This window comes from Choloepus didactylus, chromosome 1 (genome assembly GCF_015220235.1).
Source record: "Choloepus didactylus isolate mChoDid1 chromosome 1, mChoDid1.pri, whole genome shotgun sequence".
Taxonomy (NCBI): Eukaryota; Metazoa; Chordata; class Mammalia; order Pilosa; family Megalonychidae; genus Choloepus; species Choloepus didactylus.
The window spans coordinates 179,896,920-179,915,090 of record NC_051307.1 but is presented as its reverse complement, the minus strand read 5'-3'; the positions used below and the strand labels follow the sequence as shown (position 1 = coordinate 179,915,090).

General features: G+C 37.7%; 1 pseudogene; it reads right to left on the bottom strand.

Moving 5' to 3' along the window:
- Positions 1–325: 325 nt before the first annotated feature.
- LOC119526476 lies at positions 326–14,310 on the bottom strand (annotated as a pseudogene).
- Between the last annotated feature and the right edge of the window lie 3,861 nt (positions 14,311–18,171).

The following is an 18,171-nucleotide window of genomic DNA, read 5'->3' as shown; positions in this document are numbered from 1 at the left end:
CTGCAGAGTGAAGGAAACAGAAGGTTTTTCTTATTTCCCACAGAACACCATGGTGTGTTGATTCCATAAAGTTTTTTTGTTGAGACAGGAAGGGATAAAAATGAATTTGGAACAGAAATGGTTAGAGATTCCTTCCCCACTGTATTCTGCACAAGGTATTTCCCCCAAAATAAGTTGAGAACCATGGTGTAAAGGAGAGAAAAGATCTCTAAAGAAGGGTACCTGAGCACAAGAGGGAAAAAAAAAACAAAACAAAAGGACTGCAGCTTTCTCCCAGAGACTGGAGAAAATTAAAAAGGGAAGGCTGGAATCCGTCAGTGTTCTATTAGTCATCTTCTCCTTCATCCTCCTCTCCTTCCTCTCCCTCATCTTCTTCCCCTTCATCCTCATCATCTTCTTCATCAATATCTTCCAATCCTTCTTCTTCTTCATCTTCATCAACATCTTCTTCTCCTTCCCCTTCTTCATCATCCATATCAGGAAACAAACAGTACTGTAATGGATTTGGCCAGATATCATCTTCGTTGACCTCTCCTAACTCATCTACACCTGCATCAGAACGGTCAGTCCACCAGGAAAAGGAGCTCTCAGGTTCTTCACGTTGCCTCTTCCTGCTGGCTTTATTCTGTGTTTGACCTGAAATTTTCATCAAGTCCTATCAAGATTTCCATTTGATATCAGTCGTCTTTGAGGAGGATCACCCCTCTCATTCAGATGAAATTCTTTGGAGAGAAATTTATTTTTGAAGTAAGGATTTTCATCAAAATAAAAATCTATTCTGTAACCTGATTCAATATCTTCAAATTCTGCCACTTCAACTCTGGTCAAATGATGCAGCACCTCTTCATCCCCCTCCCAAAGCAGTGCAGACACTTGTGGATGGTTGACAAAGGCTGTTACCCCAAAATTTGGGATTTTGGTGATCAATGCTGACCTCTTTTGAAAGAATAGTTGGCAGAGTTTATTATATTTCTGTTCTACTTTCAAAATCTCCTCACTGGCTTGCATTAAGTCAGTCTATTTCATTTTGTGCTTTATCAATATGTTCAATTGCTCTTGCTGTCCCGTTTTCTTCTTTTGGCAAGTCCAGAGCAGCCGATGTTTCCTCTGGCCAGCTGGGGCAGGAAGCAGCTTTACTTTCTTTGTCTGAGACAGGAGTTAAGACTAGCGTTTGAGGGCTATGCTGTCAGGAAAGTCCAGTAACCAGAAGCAAAAAGAGAAGCTCACCAGGAAGAAGCTCAGAGAACTCTATGCTTGCTTTTTAAGTGATATCATTTTGTCTTGTGGGCTCAAATACCACTTAAAGACTGATGATTCCCAAATTTCCAAACCATATCTCTCCCATGAACTCTAGATTTGAATGCCCAATTCAGCTGCCTACTCAATCTAAATCTTCACTTGGATATCAAATGGGCATTTCAAAATTAAATGCTTAAAATTACAATGCTCTTACAAAATCTCCTATCTTAATAAATGGAAATTCCGTTTTTTTCAGTTGCTCAGACAAAAAAAAATTTGTATCAATTTTGACCCTTCTCTCACTCCCCACATTCAATTCAACAGTAAGTCCTATTGTGTCTTCATTCAAAATATGTACCCAAATCTGACACTTCTCATCACTTTTGCTGCTACAACCCTAATCTAAACTGCTACAAGCAATGATCATCTATCACCTAGATTATTGCAATTACCTCCTTATGGTCTTTCTGCTTGTACCCTTGCTACTTCCATAATTTATTTTTCATGAAACAGACAGAATAATCCTTTAAAAAGCATGACAAATCATTTCAAATATGTTTATAGCTCTACAAAGGCTTCATTTCATACTTAGAATAAAATTCAAAATCCTTAAAATGGACTGTAAGGACCAGCCTTGGTGGTTATCAAATTTGTTTTACTCAAAATTCCTTTTAAAAATGTATTTTGTAAAGCCCTTTTTAGTAATCTTAAATGAAATTAAACCCATTTTCAGACACAATTTCAAAAAATTGTCAGTAATTCCCTAATCATAATATAAAAGAGAAATGAAGGAAACTAAAGCACAATGAAATAATGTATAAAACAGTAAACTATAATAAAATAAAATATTTCAATATATAAAATTAAGGCATAACTACACTAGAAAATACAGTGTAAAAATAAGATGCCCTTTGTATCTATATGTAGAATCATCATAAATGCAACTGCTACAAAAGAAGATAGGTACAGGTATGTTGTATGAGTGACTCAAATACCATAGGCAACTTTGCTGTTAATGATACGATTTTCAAATTGATGAGCAAGGATCGGTAATGTTCTGATTACATACCTCAATTCATACAACAGTCTCATTCCCAGAAAATTTAGAGTATATTAGCAATATGAAAAAATACATTTAGCATAAATGTAAAACAGTTAAATTTAAGAAACTATATAGAGTGTTCAGAAAGACAGTCTTTAGTCCTGTAGGTCACAGATCAAAATTGTTTCACTGACACATGCTACCTAACATTTAAAGAGGAAATAATGCCAATTCTACCCATTCTCTTCCAGAAAATATGAGCAAAAAACACTTCTGAACTCACTTTACAAGGTCGGCGTTACCATAACATGGCAACCAGAAGAAGATACTACAAGAAAAGAAAACTACAGGCAAATATCCCTCATGAGTATAGATGCTAAATCCTCAACAAAATATTAGCAATCCAAGACTATCAAAATATAAAAAGGATTATATATCATGACTAAGTGAAGTGTAACCCAGGAATATAAATCTGGCTCAACATTTGAAAATCAATCAGTGTAATCCATCATATTAGCAGAACAAAGAAGAAAAACCCATAAGATCAGATAAATAGATGTAGAAAAATCAGTTGATAAAATTCAATATCCATTCATGATTTTTTAAAAACCTCCTAGCAAATTAGGAGTAGAAGGGAACTCTCTTAACCTGATAAAGGGCATCTACAAAAATAGAGCAAAATCGTACATAATATAGTAACATACATACACACATAATAGAATACATACACAATAACAAAACATGTTATTAAGATGTAATGATCAGAACATGGCAAGCATATCCTCTCTCACCATTCCTGTTCAGTATCATCCTGGAAATCTTAGTTGGTGAAATAAGACGACAGCAAAAAATTAAATAGTGGTTGGAAAGAAGAAATAATACTGTCTGTATTTACAGAAAATATGATTTTGTATATCCAAAATCCCAAAGAATCTACCACAAAACTCCTAGAACCAGTAGCAAGGTCACAGAACCCAAGGATGCTATAAAAAAATATCAATTCATTTTGATGTACTTGCAACAAACAATTGAAATTTGAAATAGAAAAATGATAATAGTACCAAAAATAATGAAATACTTAGGTATAAATATAACAAAATAAATGCAAGATCTGTATGCTGAAAACTATAAACACTGAAAAAATCCCACCTAAATAAATGGAGAAATATATCATGTTCCTAGATTGATAGATTCAACATAGTTAAGTTGTTATTTCTCCTCAAATTGAAATATAGATTCAATGCAATTCTAATTAAAATCCTCACAGGGTTTTTATAGATATTGACAAGCTAATTCTAAAATTTTGATGACCCACACTACCCAATTTTAAAACTTACTAAAAAGTGATAGTAAATAAGATGAAGTAGTATTGGTGAAAGGATAAAGATACAAATCAATGGTAGAAAATAAAGTGTCCAGAAATAGATCCATACAAATATAGTCAACCGATTTTTTACAAAAGTACAAGGACAGTTAAATGGAGAAAGAATAGTCTTTTTAACAAATTTTTCTGGAACAACTGGACATTCATATGCAAAACAACAACAGCAACAACAACAAAAACCCACAAAAAATCCTCAACACATACCTCACACCTTATAAGAAATTAATTCAAAATTGACCACAGGCTTAATAGAAAATGTAGAGCTATAAACATTCTAGAAGGAAACAGGAGAAAATCTACATGACCTTGGGTTTGGCAGAGTTTTTAGCTCTGAGTCCAAAAACAGTACCTAAAAGAAAAAAATTGATAAACTGTATTTTATCAAAATTAAAAACTTTTGTTTTATGAAAGGCATAGTTAGGGAATGAAAAGAAAAGCCACAGTCTGGGTGAAAATATTTGCAAATTGTATATCTGATAAGGGACTTATGTCTAGAATATATTTTTAAAAGTTTCATAACAATAAAAAACAAAGAAAACAACCAAGTTTGTTAAATGGACTAAAGATCTGAATGGACACTGCACCAAAGAAGTTATACTGATGGCAAATAAATATGGGAGAGGTGTTCACCATCATTTGACATTATAGGGAAATACAAATTAAAACCATAATGAGATACCACTACCCATCTATTAAAATGGCTAAAATGTAAAAACCTGTAATATTTGTGAGGATACAGCACAACTAAAACTCTCATATTGCTGATGGGAATGCAAAATGCCACAGCCATTCTGAAAAACAATTTGGCAGTTTCTTATAAATAACTTTGGAAAATAGTGTTTTTACTGGATACTATAGGCTAAAGTGAACTGTATATGAACACTAAACTTTAGGTGGTAAATTTGTTTCTCACAGGGGCATACTAAAATAAAAATTACATGCATACTAGGATTGAACAAATAAGTATATAAATTGTAGATAAGGAGAGCCAAGTTTCTCACTGTCAGAGAAAGAAGTTACAAATAAGGAAAAGCAGAATGCTAAAAAAGCCCTGTTGTGCTGTAGGAGGTCTCAGCACAAACAGAGAGACAAATACAAATAAATATAGATTTTTGTACATACATGAGTTAGTATGTATACTTACAGGACCCAGAAGGAGTGACACCTCCATAGCAATGAGTACACACAGCAGCAGGTCTTGGTTTCTAAATACATTTTCCAATCAAAGAAGCCAGTGCTCTTTGGAGAAATAGTTGATTGCAATGTTGGGGCAAGGAAAGTACAAGATAAATGTTAGGTAGCATTTGATGCCATAAAGAAGGGAAAAGCTATTTTTAAAAAAAGAAAAGACAAGAGGTGTGTTAAAAGGTATTAACTAATTAATTAATTAATTGGAGAGAAGGGACAACCCTTATTTACGGAAGAATTCCTATTAAGTATACAAAGAATAAGGGAAATAGAAAGTCATTATTGGAACACCACAGTACAGTGAACCTGGGTTTCTGATTATCATGGATCTACAATATTGGTTAGTACAACTTGCATATGGAAGATTTCTTTCACGTGATGGAGAAATAAAGTTCTATCTGGCTTAAGTCATGGTTATTTTGGGTTTTCTTTCACATGCAAATTCAACCTAATCCCAGCTAATATAAAGTTGTTTCTAAAAATTTCATCTGAGAGACCTCAGATTCTAGTTTTTCCAGCAGGTTCTCAGCAACCGCTTATTGAACATCTGCAGTGAGCAATTTATACAGATTAACTCTTAAATCCTCAGAGCAACACTATGTAATGTGTATTATTATCCCCATTTTGCAGAAAAAGAAAATGATTTTCAGAAAAGGTAATAATTTGCTGAGCTACTTTGTGTGGCAGAACCTAAAGGCAAGCCCAGGTCTGGTCTAGGGCCAAGGCCATGCCTTTTCCTCCGTGTCACATGGCCACCCCAGAGAACTGTTACGATACTGCCAGTTGGCGGGTAGAGTTTAATCTGCTCCCCGACTCCCAGGGGAAGGGGGAGAAGAGTATATGGGAGGAAGGTGAACCAGATATTGCTATTGAATTCTGATTTTAATGACACTTTCTAGTGTCATCTCACAGGTAGGCAACAACCCCTACAGAGAGTAAGAGCCACAGCGTCAAGACCTCTTAAGACCTAGACTCCAGAGCTTGAACACCACATCTGCCACATTCTATTGGTCAAAGCAATTCATAAAGCCAGCTTAAAGTCAAGGGGAGAGAGAATGTTTTCCACTTCTTGATGGAAGAAGTGGCAACATCACATTGCAAAGGGGTGTAGACACTCAGAGGCCTGAATCCTCAGGTGCCACAATTTTGGGTCTCTACCACAGACTGTATCTCCTTCTGTGGATCTCAAAGATTCTCAGATTCCTCTGGCACTCATTCTTTTTCAAAAATTATTTTTGTAAATATGAAAATGTTCTTGCATGTGGGAGAACAAATGAATGTCAACCATGCAGAGTGTTGAAAAGGGGAAGGTATGGGGGAAAAATATAATCAAAGCAAACTGGAGTCTATGGTCAACAGTGACATTATAATATGCTTCCATTAAATGTAACAAAACCAATATACCAAAGCTAAATGTGTATGAGAGGGGGATATAAGGGAGGGATATGGGATTCTTGGTAGTGGTGTTGTTGTCTGACCCTACTATTACATTGTATTGTATGATACTTTATTTTTCTTTTTATTATCTTTTTTATTATTCATTTAAAAAATACTTTTTTTCATAGTAATCAATATGTTCAAGTGCTGACTGTGGTGATAAATGCACAAGTAAATGATGATATCATGAACAACTGATTGTACACTGTGGATAATTGTATGGTATGTGAATATAGCTCTATAAAATTGTAGGGAAAATATAAATAGGGATAAAAGTGCTGGAGAAAACATGGCGAGAGGGATGTACATATTTACTGTTTGTTAGGAGGCCGCATGGTGTAGCCTTTCTGGAGGACAATGTGATGGTTCCACAAGAAGCTAAGTATGTGGGTGCCATAAAGTCCTGAAACCTCATTAGGTGGCATATACTTGGAAGATCTGAGAGCAGGGACATGAATGGACATTTGCACACTGGTGTTTATGGAGGCAGTATGCATGATTTTTAATGGGTGGAGGTGACTCACTGAAGAACAGAATGGTGAATTGTGGTGTGTGCATACAATGGAATACTGAGCAACTACGAGGAGGAGTGAAGCTGTGAGACTTGCAATGCAATGAGGTGAATGGATCCTGTAGACAGCATTTTGAATGAACTATGCCAGAAACAAAGGCAAACACTATAATGCCTCACCAATATGGACTAAACACAATGTGTAAACTCAGAAGTGAATTTTAAGAGCACAGCTTATCAGTGGAACGCTTATTGTAATGGTCTCTAGATTGTAAGCTCTTACAGCAGTCACATCTATTCCTGAATTGTAATGGCTGTCTCCAGATTTTGAGATGCTGATCCCTTTGTGTATAACCTGATCAATTCCTGGAACTTTGGGTATCTGTGTGACACCTGAAACTCAGAGCTAGAGCTTGGCAGATACGCATGTGAGTATTAGTGCATACAGCACTTGTTTAAAAAGCTGAAAAAAACACCCAGACTTCAATTAGAGATATGAATGAAGCAGATCTAGTTAGGACTAGGGCAAATCTGGCCAAAGTGTAAAGGATGATACTGACTGTGTTTTAAAACTTCAACTTCCAGGTGAGACCAAGGGAAGAGATGCTTATTTGGTGCAGGATCTATATTTCCTAAACAATTTAACTCATACAGTGTGTTCAAATACCATAATTATAAGGAACTTTGAATAGGAATTGAAGCCTGGTATGTTTGTACAGGTTAATGTGAAATAGCAACAAATCCCAAAGTAATTTGGGCAGAGAATAAAAATATATATGCAGGGTCCCCCTTAGGAGCCAGGGTAGGGGGATAATGAAGAAGTGTTGGACTTCTTCACCTAGATTGTTGCTGATGTTCTCACAAATATTGGGGACTGGTGGTTTGGTATACCAAACCCTCTATCTTGGTGCTTGCCCTTATGGAACTCATTACTGCAAAAGAGAGGCTAAAACTGCTTATAATTGTACCTAAGAGTCTCCCCCTGAGTACCTCTTTGTTGCTCAGACACAGCCCTCTCTTTCTAACTAAGCCACCTTGGTTGGTGAACTCACTGCCCTTCCCCTTACATGAGACCTGACTCCCAGGGGTGTAAATCTCCCTGGCAATGAAGGATATGACTCCAGAGGGTGAATCTGGACCCAACATTGTGGGATTGAGAACATCTTCTTGACCAAAAGGGGGATGCGAAATGAAACAAAATAAAGTTTCAGTGGCTGAGATTCCAAATGGAGTCGAGAGGTCACTCTGGTGGGCATTCTTATGCACTACATAGATAACACTTTTTAGGTTTTAATGTATTGGAATAGCTAGAAGTAAACACCTGAAACTATCAAACTGCAACCCAGTAGCCTTGACTCTTGAAGACGATTGTTTAATAATGTGGCTTACAAGGGGTGACAGTGTGATTGTGAAAGCCTTGTGTATCACCCTCCCTTTATCCAGTGTATGGATGGATGAGTAGAAAATGGGAACAAAAACTAAATGAAAAATAGGGTGGGCGTGAGGGATGAAATTACTTTTGTTTTTATTCTTATTTTTACTTTTTTCTGGTATAAGGAAAATGTCCAAAAAATAGATTGGGGTGATGAATGCAAAACTATATGATGGTACTGTGAACAGTTGATTGTACACCACAGATGACTGTATGATATGTGAATATATCTCAAATAAAACTGAACTAAAAAAAATTATTTGTGCAATTGTCTTACGTGGCACATTAGATTGAGAGCTCCTAAAAGGAGCTCAGTGCTCGTAAATTGAATTTAACATAAGCAGTCTGGTTCTCCAGTTTCTTATTATTAAAGAGAGTGAAGTGCATTTTTAAGGATATTTATTTTTTCTTTGTCATTCTATCTGAAAAGTTAGTCCCTCCCAGTTTGAAAAAGTAAATGTAATACAATAGTTCTCGAAGTGTGGTCTACAGATTGGCAGCATCAGAATTACTTGGAAATTTGTGAGAATATAAATTCTTGGGCCCCACCCCAGACATCATGAATCAGAATCCCTGGAAGCAGATTTGGCAATTTGTGTTTTACATGCTTTGCAGGGAACTCTAAACACTAAAGTTTCAAAATGACTGACAACGTAGTTACATACAACCAGATTTAAAATCCCATCTGTACTACTTTACAGACTGCCTGACTTTAACCTTTCTGTTCCTCAGTTTCCTCACGTGGAAAATGGTGATAATAAAGGAAATGAACCACAGAATTGCTGAGAGGGTAAGATGAGGCACCACATATAAAGCACTTAGAACTGTGCCTGGCACATTGTAAGTATCGTGTAAGCATAAAGCAGCCATCATCCCTGAACTCCTAGCACTTACGCCGCTGGACCATGTCATAGTAGAGCAGCAGCAGCTGTCACTGAGCTAGATACAACTGAGGACATTTTGAGAAAAAAAAAATCCCAGGCAAAAATAAATAAATAAATAAGCAAACCACTACATTGAAAATCAGGATGCTTTCAGATGTAATTAAGTAGAAGTGGATGTTTCTGCCAGTATTATCATGTCAGAACCAGGAAAATATTAACATGGTTTCTCCCCAATACCAGTCGTATATCCCATCTGTAGTATCAGAAGTATGATCAAAGGTGAATAAATCTTGGACTCACCTTTGAAAGAGGGGTTAAAACTTAATAATTCTGAATTTGACATAAAAACTTTGTCCCGTAGATTCTGTATTATATAATAGGAATTTAGAAGTAGATTGTGTCTCCCCCCACACATGCCCTCCTCTATGCTTTGCTAGCTCTCTCCCTTCAAGACTTTAGTCAAAAGCCAAATTCTCAGTCAGCTCTTTCTAGCCAATCTCCTTAAAATTTACACATACACACACAGGCTTCCTGTGTCCTCTTCTACACTTTATTTATCCTTAAGGATTGTCACCATCTCACATGCTGTGTATGTTATTTGTTTACTACTGGGAATACAAAACTCAACTCCAGCCCTGTGAAAGTAAGTTCACTGAGGGCAGGGGTTTTTGTCTGTTCTAGCCACTATTGTATCGCCAGCATCTGTCACCTGTTTTAACTGTTGAGCCTCTGTGGATACTTGAGTTAATTGATTTTCAGTCAAAGAGAAAAAAAAAAAATTCTGGCTCAAATGAAAGCCATTAATACCTTTTACTGCTTTCTCCATCAAACTGAGAGAGAGTAGAACAGGATCTGGAGAACTGAGGTCTTGACTGAGTGAATTCAAACCCTACTAGAAAGACAGAATGATTAGGCATACAGGAAGTTACTGTCGGGCTTCTGGAAAGGGGCACTGGGTAGAAGAGAAAGAGTCTGAGATGTTAATCCCTTGCCTACTGGCTTCCAGGCACAGTGGTACAAATTTTATACTTAATCTCTACCACAAGCCCATTGGATAGATACTGTGCAACTTTATAGAGAAGGAAACTGAGGCTTGGAGACCTCAGTAACTTCTCTAACGTTACACAGTTGGGAAGTGGCATTGTAGAGACTGGAATCCAGATCTTTAACTCCAAGTTCATGTTCTTTCCACGTTGCCAAAGCTGGAAAGGAATGCTGGGAAAGGTAAACTGGGAGGAATTCTGAAAATGGAAACTGGACTCTGCATTTCTCAGCTTTGTCCAGAACTACCCTAATAATAACAACATAATAATAAGAATTGTATTATCCTAGCTAGTATTTATTTAGTGCTTAAGATGTTCAGATACCTTACATGGATTGTCTCAATTAATTCTCAAAATGGCCTTTATATAAGATATACTCTTATCTTATTTTACAAAAGAGGAGATTACTGGGACTCAAAGATTTAAGGACTTACTTAAGCAAGTACCTTTCATACAGCTACTGAGTGGAGTCAGGGCCTGGCCTAGATGTTTAGCTTAATGAATCTCTGCAGAGATTCATATTAGGAATGTAGTCAGGGCTCAAATGTATCTTTACACACCCAAGCCCTGAAGCATTTATGCTGTCCATACCCCACCTACAACACGTAACTAAAAATAAAGGCAATATCAACCAATAGAGTAAGCACCAGAAAACAAAAACATGCAGCATGAATATTTTTTCAATGAATAATTTTTCAAAGTGTATAACATCAAAATATTACAAGAAAAATTCTTTTTTTAGTGTCCCTTTTTTGCTAATATCCAAAGTATTAGGTTAAACTGTATGAAACTTGTTTTATTTAAGTCAAAATGTTTGAATATTGAAAATTTCATAAGGTTACACCTAATCCATGTTTAGTCTGACCACTGGTATATCTAACCTAGAAAACACTGACATTTGTGTCAATTTCTGAGTGCTCTCCTGATCTTCTATACTGGTGATAAGTAGATTCCCTTCAAAGTAGGAAAAAGCAGAATAAACATGCAGAGTAAGGAAGGAAGAATATCTTCATGACCGTCAAGGGCAACTAATCTTTCTTTGTAAGCAACACACATTCTTTTGGTTCCCCCCAAATATGAGTGAATTCAAAGCAGACCTAGTACTGGATTTCCAGTATTCTCCATGTATTCGCTGGATCTTTAAGAATTTCCCTATCTATAAGGCTAGGAGGAGAGAATTCCCATAATTCCCTGCCAATGCCGACCCCACCCCCTGCCTTAGTCCCCACTTGCCAAATACTTTATGCTGGTTTTCTGATGTGATCTATTACCCATGAGAGTTCCAGAGCTGAGATGTGAACTCCATTTCTTGGAGGCTCAACCAGAATTCCCTGAAGTGAAAGCTTAAGTCTTTTACCCACCAAGCTACCTCTTTTTGTATTTAATCAACTGGCTAAATCCTCTGAAGTGAAAAAATGCACATTTTGTTGTCTGTGACTTACTGAGGCTGAATGCTTCTCACAGTGGCTAAGTCCATGAAACAACTATATATTAGGGATGAGTGATTTCTCACACTTAATCTATTTCCTTCCAAGACTGCCAACTTGGTCCACCGGGCCTCGGAACTGAGATATCACATTTCCCACATTTCTTTCCTTTTCTTTTACTGGTGTTCCATTATTTATTAAGGCTTTGAGTGCACCTGGGGTTCGTCCCCAGCTGGGGTCAGACTTTTTATGCCCTCCATCATTCTCAGGAGTTGGATTTTTATAAGGGGTGTGAAAGATTCCTACCCCTGCAATTCTACAACTGGGCTATTATTATTAAGAATAGAAATAGAGACACAAAAGCTCAGCTGAGATTAGATATTTCCAAGATGAGGCCAATACACCACCTCTTACAAAGGCTTGTTTTCTTCCCACTCTGTGATATGACAATGGCTGATTAATTGTATGTCCCTACCAATTATTATGCTTTTGCTTACAAATTGTAGAAAAACTAACTCAAGATTGTTTTTTCCTGCAACATATAGGGGGTAAATTGGAGTTTCAGGAACAGCTGAAGCCAGGGGTTCAAAAACTGTTCTCAGACCTCATTCTCTCGCCTTTGCTGTGCCTCTGCCCACTTCTCTCCCCAGCAGTGTAGCCGACCCTGTCACTTTTCCACCCATGTGCACTCATGCCCCTTTACTTGGTGTGCATTCACTTCCCACAGACAGCACTTTTGCTTCTTTGTCTTCAGGTACTGGAGCCAGCTTTGCCTGATGCTTCCCTGAGATCTAGAAGTGCCTAGAAATTTAAGTCCTCCTAGGAGTAGACTTTAACCAATTACTGACAGGTGTGGAGGTATAAATACCCCAACTTTCTCACCCCTAAGGGGGACCCCACCCCCTACAGAAAAGAGCCACAGTTACCCTTCATGGGACTTTACTTGACATCGCATCCTTTCTAGGCCTCCTTCCCTTCCATGTCCTACTTGTGCACTCCCCTCAGTCTTAAGCTGTTCTCCAACGACCCTCAAATTCAGGGAGCATTAGATGTGCAACAATGTTTGGCAATCTGTGTAACCTGGAGACCTGGGTTTCCTAGGAAGTCTTGGGAAGGGAGTGGGGTAGAGGGAGGGTGCTGTAGAGCAAGGGAAAGACCCAGCAGAAAGAGCTCCCAGAATGATGCTTATTTCACCAGAGCAGAGCCACTTTATCTGTGTATTCAGCATGTTTAATACATAGGGTTTGTGGGTTCTAATCGTAGGAAAAACTTTGTTTTGGTCTCTTACTGTCCCTTCAGTCTTGCTCAGTGGAGACAGTCCTTCCCCACTTCTGAATAAAAAGTAAGGCACTTCCATGTCTTTTCTGTCAACTTTTAGATACCAGAAAGTTCTACAGTCACTTTAAGTCACTAAATGGTCTTAAGTCAGAGATTACAAGGTGGAATATCAAGGCTCACCTTTTAACAAAGCAAATCTTCTTTCAAAGGTGAGATTTCTAATCCCAGATGCCAGTGTACTACTGCCTCCAGAGAAGGGAATGTGGTCATCCTCTCCCCCTGTCCTCACTCTCCACTTGGCCTTCTCACTGGCTCTTATTTCTGACTTTCCCTCAGCCCACTCCTGCAACTGGAACAGAGAACAGGCAGGAACATTTTTGCTTGCCTGCTAATAGCAGAGCCTTGTGCTCTTTGGGTCTCACTGATATTCAAAGTTGACCCTTTCTCTAAAGAGGCACTGATCTTGGCTTCTTGGGAGACTCCCCAACAGTGGGAACCTTTTCTGATTATGTGTGTGACAAGGACCCACAAATATAAATGTAAGAAGCACCTTGAACAAGTAGGATATATAAAAGGTAATAAAATTAAACTGTCTTCGTTTTTGTCTCTCACCATCCCTTTAAAATTTATTGAGGGGAAAAAATTCTTCCTCTGCCACTGGATGAAAATATGACCTGGCCCCATGCTTTTTCTGGTTACTTAAATAGAAAATTCCAGAGTCATTTTAAAAATCACAGTCTCAATTCAATAATTAAAATTGTTTGGCCCAAATAACGATCAAAACTCCAAATCTGATTTTAAATTAAGTTTTTTCTTTTCCCATTCTTTCCTCAGTTTACTAATCTGTTTCTGAACCTTCCAAAGCTGGAGTTTAAGGAAAAAAAGACATGAAGGGAGAGCAGAAATGATTTGTTGTGTGGACACAAGATGGTTCGATTTTTAAAGTGGACTCTCTCAAGGGCAAATGCATAGATTCTTTGTAGATTTCCCTACAAAGTCTGCTCTGATCGCTTCTATTTTGTTCTAAGCCAAGGGTTGGCAAATTATGGCAAGTAGCCCAAATACGATCCATTACCTATCTTTCTAAGTAACATTTTGTTGAACACAACCACATCCATTCATTTATATACAACCTATGCTGCTTTTGTCCTCCCCACCCCCCCCCCCCCCACAGTAGAGCTGAGTAATCACAGCAGAGACCACATGGCCGACAGAGACTAAACTATTTAGTATCTGTCCCTTTAAGAGAAAGTTTGCCAACCTCTATCCTAGACTGCGTTTTTCCTTTGGCTGCCTGTCCCTGAAACACTATTACTTGCTGGGGTCCCCGCCCATCACCAGCAAGTCACTCTTTAGGCATGATCCCTTTAAAAATGACCACAGGTCCACACTTCTTCCATGAGTTCGACATCTGGACCCTGAAATTCACATACCTTGACTGCCATGGGAGGGGAGCTGTTTCCTGAATGCAACCCTAGGCCCTGTTGCCCAATGCTCTCGCAGATTTCTCAGTTAAGTCAGTCCACTGTGGCCTCCAGCTATGAGGAGGAGCTCTAAAACTCTCTGAGTGGTCTTGTTGAAGCCCCTCTCTCTAGCTCGGGGTCAGAAGACAGGACACCCAGGCTGTGCCCTTCAACCTTGAGGGCAGGGGGAAGGGTAGGGGTGGGAGATTACACAGTTATTTCTAATGAAATTCTTCCAATTCACCACAATAGGTTCCTTTCATATATCTGATGTGGATGAGATGTTGTCTTAGGTCAGGTTTCCTAGGAGCAGAATCTGACATGTGAGTTCTTCATAGGGTTGCCAGATAAAATATGCCATCCAGTTAAATTTGAATTTCCAATGAGCAATGAATAATCATTTTTGTATAAAGAAATCTCAAATATTGCAAAGAAAAGAGCACTAACCTGGATGGTAGGAAACCTGTTCAGATTTTACCTCTTATACCAGTTATGATCTTGGGAAAATAATTTAGCCTCCCAAAGTCAGTTTTCTCTTCTATAAAATGGAATTAGAGTAACTTCGCTCCCAAAGTCATTGCCAGTATGTCATCTTTGCCTCCTGTTCATGGTGTCCAAGTCTGGTTTTCTCTTTCTATATAAGTGGAGAGGTCTCGTCATCACCCTTCTTCCCTGTGTTTATTGGTTGAGTCATTTCCCAGCATCAAGCGCGTGTTTCAGGCCATCATCTGAGTGGGCATGTGCTGAGCCTCAGGTCTGCCTTGGAAGCCAGCCCTTTCCGTGTGATGTGATTGAATCCACCTGTTGCCAGTAATGACAATGTTTGTTTTCCTGTAATTGGACATATTATTCAAGTCAAGTAGGACTGGCTGTTTGATCTGGCATTTTTTATAAATTGCAATTTCTTTCCACTGAACTCCTGGAGATCTTATGGTAATTTCATCTGGAGAACTAAAACTATCCCATATCACATATATGTTAGAGGGGTTCTGCAACAGTCACCACATTTGATAGCACTTGGACTGCTCTGAGTGGGTTCTAACCTAGGCTCCCTCCACCTCCAAGTCACTTTACTTCTCTGAACATTGGTTTTTTCTTTTATTAAATGATGGCTTTGGGACTAGACGGTCCTTGGAGCCCTGCCACTCACAATTCTATGATTTTTCAATACAGAGTGTATGTAAAGGACTAGGGTTTTTAAAATATAATTTCCAATAAGGCTTCTTTTTATAACTTTTTCTGATTATAAAAGTAATACATGTTCATTGGATAAATTTTATGTAACAAGAAGAAAACAGCATGTGCACCCACCACCTAGAGAAACAAACAATTGCAATGTTGGTGTATTTCTTTTCCATCTTTTTCCTCTCTGCATGTGCATGTATGTATTATGTGTGGAGTCCTACTATATATACAGCATTGGTCATCCTCTTTGTCTTTAGCAGTATTTTGAAAATACTACCAAATTACTATTTGATGTGAATTGTTTTACTACATATCTTTTACTCTTTTCTTTTTTTTTTTTTTAACATGTGAACTTTTGCAGTGGAAGGGGTCTCTTTAGCAAATTCTTCCCAAATTGGAAGTATTATGAAGGACTAGATTAAGTCCTGGGAAATATCAAAAATGATTTGACAACACTGGTATCAACATACGAACCCAGCAGAATAATTTCAGAAATCTTGGTGTCCCAGAGATAAGCAGTGCTTCCTGTTTCTTTTCTAACATCAAGATGGTGGTTTCCTGTAGGCTGTTGATGTGTAATGATTAGGATTTCTTTGACAGCACAGTGAGGGTGTATTTTAATCAGATGAAAGTACCACACTTTGGCTGTATGAGGAGACAAAGGATTCCCAGACAACCCTAGTATTGCCTTGGCAAATATAATTCTGCCTGGAGTAGAAAAAAAAAGGAAGAAAAATGAAGACAAATCCTTAACTAAAAAGTAATTTCCTTATGCATCAAATTAGTCTACTAGAGTTTATTACTATGCCTTCCTTTAAAAGATGACATGAGAAATACTTAAATTTGAGTTTCCAAAATATCTAACAAAACATTTGAAATTCATCTTTAAGAGCTGACTTATGAGCAAATTATTATTCATCAAGTAATTGTATAGTTTCAATCAGATATATTTACCATCTAGCTATAATTTTTCCATCCTGGACATGATTTCTATGAAGCTGTTTCTTCAAAAGGGTGTCCCTTTTAGGATGCAAATTTGGACTTAGGTCCTGATTTTACTAGTAACTTGGCAATAGTACCTTAGGCAGGTAACTCAGCCTCCCTGAGCCCATAGTCCTCATTTGTAAAATGGAATAATCTATCACACAGGGAGTTGAACCCTGTTACAGACCAAGAGAAAAAAGATTCAAAGATGTTAAACGAGTTAAGATTTTCCACAAAGCAGGTGCCAAAGCCAGGGTCTTCAGACTCCCGATCCATTGTTCTGTACTTTCCATTATACTGCATCCAGTAGGGTGTATTCTTCGCACTATCAGATATTCTAATTTCTACAGCATGAATAGTATGACCCAATAAAATGGGCTCCCCTACCCCCACCTCATTCCTGTAACAGAACTAGAATGGACTTGATTGTCGACTATACTTAATAAAGAGTTATAAGGGTCAGAGTTGCTCCTTTGAAAGCTAGGCAAGATGGCAGCACCTACAGGAATAGTAAGTACTTTTTGATGGGCCATTCATAAAACAAGACCTCAGCTCTTGCTTAGTCTGTCTGAGAACCACCAACCTGAAATATTATCAGTCTCTAAAAATCAACCTAGACATTCAATAAATAATTGCTGAAATTCACAAAGCCTTGATATTTTAAGCTCCAGCAAGGCAGTCAACTCTATAATCATTTTTTGGGCTCCTACTTGCACCAGGTTCTATGCTAGGCTCTGAAAATAATGCAGAAAAGAAGACAGGCATGGTTCCTTCTATACCTCATTCACTTATTAAACAGGTATTTATATAGCCCCTGATATACCTGAGGCAGTGTGGTAGGATGCAATAGAGGACAAAAACAGACATTATTCCCTTCTCAGAGCTTGGGGTTCAGTGGGGAAAAAGAAGGTCTAAATGATTAAGTTTAATATGGATCCAATTCTTATTTCTCTTTTTTCTGGTTCCAAGGACCATGATTCTCCACCACCTTATATATGAATCCCTTCTCCCAGTCTTTTTTAGTCTTGGAGGCTCTTGGTCAAATAGATGCCTGGCATCTGATTTCTCTTACAAAATCTTCAGTTTATTGCATAACCTTCAGTTATTACTGTTCAACGTCAATTACTGTTCAATGTCTCAAAATATGGGGAAAGACAAGTTCTAAAAACCTGTAGAAAGTAAGAAATCTAAATAGCTTTTTTTTTTTTAAAGTCTGCAATACATCAGGTGATTAAAAAGGTCAATAAGTTGACTTAACAGGGTAGGGTAATTCGATTAACTACAAACATATCTATTACCAACATTTCCTCCTGCAAGTCAGCAACAAATGCCCCATTTTCATTGCTTCGATCATATAATGATTGCTAGCCCTGGCATAATTCCAAACAGAATGTTAGAAATGTCTAAAATTAAGCAAAAGTCTTGAGCACTCTGAGACGTCTCACAGGGAGAAAGATAAAGAAGTGAGGTAGGTGCAGAAACCAGCTCCTTCATTCTTTGGTGATATATATATATATATATATATATATATATATGCTGTGGAAAGTCCATCATCAATACTTAATAGGATCTTTCCCCTTTCTCTTTCCTTAATTCCCCTACCCCACCCCACACAATTGTAATTTTTCCTGAAGAAATCAAAAGGCAGTTTGCAAACTAAGGATGTTTTGAATT